The sequence below is a fragment of the Physeter macrocephalus genome, chromosome 17, assembly GCF_002837175.3.
Source record: "Physeter macrocephalus isolate SW-GA chromosome 17, ASM283717v5, whole genome shotgun sequence".
Classification (NCBI taxonomy): domain Eukaryota; kingdom Metazoa; phylum Chordata; class Mammalia; order Artiodactyla; family Physeteridae; genus Physeter; species Physeter macrocephalus.
In genome coordinates this window covers 6,741,224-6,746,723 of record NC_041230.1, presented here as the reverse complement: position 1 = coordinate 6,746,723, position 5,500 = coordinate 6,741,224, and positions in this window count along the sequence as shown.

Genomic DNA, 5,500 nt, shown 5'->3' with positions numbered 1-5,500 from the left:
CGAACCCGGTTCCCCTGCATCGGCAGGCGGACGCGCAACCACTGCGCCACCAGGGAAGCCCCCTCACCTTTTAATATTTCTTATTTTACTTCCCTTGCCATCCTTTGGGATTAAGTTGTTTAATTTCTTTTCATTTCTCATATCATTCTCATATTGATTTCTCATATCACTGACTTGGATATTTTATGCCCTGTTTTATTACTTTAGTGGTTATTTTAGATATTTTAATATATTAGGAGTACCTTAGTTGGTTCCTCCCTTTCTTTCTTCTTCCCTTTAAATAGCACAAATTGAGGAAAAACCAATCCAGATGTCATCTAACTATGTGAATCTAGTAGAGCAGCTCTCAAAATGTGGTCTGGAGACCCCTTGGGGGGCCCAGAGATCGTTTCAGTGATCTGTGAGATCAAAACTATTTTCATAATGATATTAAGATACTAATTCCTTTTTTTAATCTCATTCTCTCACAAATGAATGTACAGTGGAGTTTTCAGAGGCGACCTGACGTGATATCACAATGGACTGAATGCAGAACAGCTATGAGAACACAGCCGCCTTCTATTAAGCTAGACATTAAAGAGATCTGCAAAAATGTAAAACAATGCCACTCTTCTCGGTAGTTTTTTTTTTTGAAAACAAAGTTATTTTCATGGAGATATGTTATTTATATTAACATCTAGTGGTCTTACGATTATTATTTTTAAATAAATTAATACATCTTTTAAAAATAAAAGTCTTAATTTCTAAGACGGTAAATGTCAATAGCTTTCGTAAATGTCAACATCTAAAATCTATACAAATGTAAAAAATCTCTTTGGGGTCCTCAGTAATTTTTAAGAGTATGAAAGGGTCCTGAGATCAACAAGTTTGAGAACTGTTGGTCCAGTTAGATGACAAACATGCTTGTTCTGATGAAAGCAATTGCGCATACATAAAACATCATGCTACTTGGTGTTTAAGCATCTAATGATTCAAACTTTCATAGTTAAAGTTTAATGCCACTTAAACTTTCATAGATGTGAGTTTAAAGTCTGCCTGGTGAAACGCAAAGCTTTTTGATGTATTAAGTGAGATGTAAAAACCAGAACAATTCTATCACAAGATAGAAAGTAACAAAACTGGTTTAGATAAATAATATATAATTGCTCTGCACAGGCCAAAATGTTCATCACTTTATGCTCGTCAAGAATCTTGTTCTAAAGATTTTTTTGCACTGGAGTTTTTCTTTTTGTTTTATGGGACAGGATTACTTCACCTTCATTTAGGTGGTGAAATGCTGTTCTAAAGTATAGATAGAATTTCTGATCTTAGAAGTTTATATTAACTGGAGGAAGGGGAAGGCTCAATACTAATTATTCTTGCCGGTGTCATCCTGAAAAAAACTGTACATTTGATTTTTTGTCAGCAAAGATTAAAGAAAGGGGACTTCCCTGGTGGTCCAGTGGTTAAGACTTCACCTTCCAATGCAGGGGGTGCGGGTTCAGTCCCTGGTCGTGGAGCTAAGATTCCACATGCCTCGTGGCCAAAAAGAACAAAAAACAAAAAAACCCCATAAAACAGAAGCAATACTGTAACAAATTCAATAAAGACTTTAAAAATGGTCCATATCAAAAAAAAAATCTTTAAAAAAGTATTCTTACATATGTATATGTATAACTGATTCACTTTGTTGTAAAGGAGAAACTAACACACTATTGTAAAACAGTTATACTCCAATAAAGATGTTAAAAAAAAAAGTATTCTTAAAAAAAAAAACGATTAAGGAAAGCTCATCAGGGTAAAATTTATGAACATACTTAGTGTGCTTTATGCGTGGGGGGTTTGCAAAGCCACAGTGAAAGCCCCTATTTTGCAGTTAGAGTACTTGATAACATCTAGTTCATATAATCTAGCTCAATGCAACTTGTGTTGCACCTGCTGATAAAATAAATAATTCCTGGAGCATTGTGCAGTGTATTATTGTTTGGCAAATATAAAATTATGTTAAACATGTATTTTCAAGCCACCCACTCCATCCTACTTGCATAATATCCCTCTGAGATCATCACCAGCTCACTTGGCAGGGGCTATACGCCCCCATCCCCACTTAGCTGGAGAAATGATGGCTTACGGGAAGTCTACTAAGAGCCCAACTCTAGCATTTACAATATCACCCCCATGAGAAAGCCCTGCTACAGGGGCAGGGTGCAGAGGGATAAGAGGAAGGCGGGGAAGAGTGAAATGATTTGTGGACTTGAAGATTTTCCACCAGCACAACAATGCTGCTTCGAACATCCTTGTACATGTCTTTTTGTACACTTGTGGGAAAATTCCTCAAAGGAGGGAAATAGTGTGAGCACGGGCATCTGCATTTTCAGTTTCAGCAGAAACTGCCAAACTACTCTCCAAAGTGATGGCATAAATCCAGCTCTTTCTGAAAAGCACAAAAAAAGACTCGTAGTACAGAAACCCCACTACCACTACCACCTTCCTTCTCACGAGCTCTTCTTCCAACTCTGGCCTTGTATTCAACATAAGGTCCTGACTGGGAGGGAACAGACCAGGCATGCACTACCTGCCAACAGGAAAAGGAGTTCAAATGAGGCCTGAGACCCTCAAAGTAACCCAGTGGATTGGCATATGCGCCAGACAAACACATGGCATGTACATGTATATGGACTATGTGTGTATGTCCATAGACATATATACACATGGGCAAAGTGGGGCAGAGAACCTTTCCAGGCCCCTGGGGTAAAGGAGAGTGGTCCCTCTCCCCATTCCTCATCTTTCTTAACCAAATCCAGATTGTTAGGAACATTCAAGGAGAGCATAAAGGTAGAATGATACAATTAAATGTAGCAGAGAGGGGTTTCTCCCCCCATTCTGTTGTTTATAGGGGAAGTGCACCTGTGCTGGGGAGAAATGGTGACTGGAAGAAGGTCTGGGTCCTGGAGGAGAGCTCAGATTGACAATGGAGTAAAAGGAAAATAAGATGCTTGGATTCTGAGGGGGTATCTAGGGGGTGGCAGTGTCAAGTGTCCTGGTTCGTGGGGATGAGAACGTAGCCTCTGTTGGTTCTGGGCCATATAACATGGGCCAAGACAAGACAGTTCCTGTGGAACCACGAAGCATAATCTGTCATGTATTTATGTGTTTTTGTCAAATGGCTTCCAAGGAAACTGGAGTCATCTTGGATCGACGTGGTTTAAGCAGAGCTGAGGTGGGGAAAAGGCAGAGGTGATGCAGAGTCAGGGGACGGGACACTGGGAGACAGAATCAGAGGCCCCGCCTGCACACGGTGACGGGCTGTGTCAGGACCCCAGCCCTCTGGGGACAGTTGAATACGTGGCCCCACTTTCTTCTTAGGTACTCATGTGTCTAGGGATTCTAGAGTGGTTTTGTGAGACAGGGCTGAGGAACAGCCAATTCAATTGGATTCTGACTAGGGAAGACAGACCAAACAAGGAGTGAGGGCAGGGGCAGGGACAGGAGTACACGAGCAAACTCATATGCAAGTACGGTTGGTTAGCCCAGGAAAAGATATAAAACAGGATAACTGAATTATGAAAACAGAACCCCATGTGAGAGTATAATCATGGCTTGAGATCTAGAGAAGATAAATTAGATTGGTGGAAACAGAGAGGGCTAAGTGGCCTGAGAAAGAGCTCAACTGTTGACCTTCCACTTCCTGACACACTGCAAGTTCAAGTATAAATGTTCTTGGCTCCTGGGAGACCCTGAGATGGCAGAAAGTACCTGTGCCTCTGCACCTTGTTCCGCAAGTTGGTAAATGTCCGTTCAGGGCTGAACTCTGAGAGCCATCTGCTTGGGAATGGGATGGGGCTAGTCACCCAAAACACAGAGCAAGTGCCTGGGAGAAGGCACCTTAAAATCGGAGCCAGAAAAGGAAAAGGATGAGAGGCCCAAGTGACCACAGGGTCACCCAGTTGGGGAACGAGGTGAGGAGTTCACTGCCGGTGGACGGGTGAAGCCAGAATAGTAAAGGTCAAGAAAACTGAGTGAGGACTTGAGATAAACTGGTGGAGGGATTACATAAGTTGCGGTGGGGAGGCACCAAGCAGAACTGGTCTTCCTCGTCAGAGTAGGGAAACGCCCTGGTATTCAGCTGGCCTAAGATCTAACAGTCCTTACCTCTGCGCTGAGCCTGTTTCCTGTGCGGTAACCTGCTGTAAGTGGATACCTGGAGTTTTGCCTGCCAAGCATGCTTTCCTCCTTCTTCTGGTAACAGCATCCCACTTTACCTTTAGTCAATCACTCCTTCTCTACTCTCAGTCCATGTGGCATGGGGTGGGGGGTTGGGGGAAAAAGCCTGGCTCCAGACCAGCTGCAGGGGCGGGCATGCCACCCAGACTTGGGTTCATGCCCCAGCCAGTCCATCCAGAGTCAACCATTTCTAGATTCTTCTGGAATGATTTGGAAAGAGGCACACTCTTTCCACAGGTTTGTTAGGCTGGTAAAATGTAATCTTGGAAATTTGGGGAGCCACCTTTGCCAATACTTGGAAAGGGCCTGCCTGAGAATGAAGCTGGCATACGAAAACAGAGCTAAGACATGGAGACACATGACCAACAGCGTCGTTTAAGCACCTGGATCGGGCCATTCCTGAAGCAGCTTTGCCCCAGACTCTTCAATTATATAGCCCAAACTTCCCATTTTTCCTTAATCAGCCTGGGCAAGTTTCTGTCACTTAGAACCAAGATATTAATACAAACAGTTGGTAAATAATTTGTCACCAATAATAAAGAATGGGTGTTTCTGAAATATATCTTTTATGATATTTCAAAAATAAATTAGAGCAGATTTGAAGCTATCTTTCTCATAATTTCACCAATTCATTTGCATTTTGACATGCAAGGGTTAGAGGCAAAGCACGTGGACAAGGAATGGCACATAGTTCTGGGTATGCTGGGGACTGCCTTCGCTGCTCTGATAGATCAGATGCTTGGTTAACAACAATAACTTAAATCAGAAGAAGTGTGTTCTGCAGGGTTTTTAAAAATAAATTTATTTATTTATTTATTTATTAGTTTTGGCTGCATTGGGTCTTCGTTGCTGCACGCAGGCTTTCTCTAGTTGCAGCGAGCGGGGGCTACTCCTTGTTGCAGTGCGTGAGCGTCTCGTTACGGTGGCTTCTCTCGTTGCAGAGCACAGGCTCTAGGCATTTGGGTTTCAGTAGTCGTGGCACACGGGCTCAGTAGCTGTGGCTTGCAGGCTCTAGAGCGCAGGCTCAGTAGTTGTGGCGCACGGGCTTAGCTGCTCCATGGCATGTGGGATCTTCCCAGACCAGGGCTCGAACCCTTGTCGCCTGCATTGGCAGGCGGATTCTTAACCACTGTGCCACCAGGGAAGTTCCTGTTCTGCAGTTTTTTTGTTTTTTTGTTTTTTTTTTTGTGGTATGCGGGCCTCCCTCTGCCGCGGTCTCTCCCGTTGCGGAGCACAGGCTCCGGACGCGCAGGCTCAGCGGCCATGGCCCACGGGCCCAGCCGCTCCGCGGCACGTG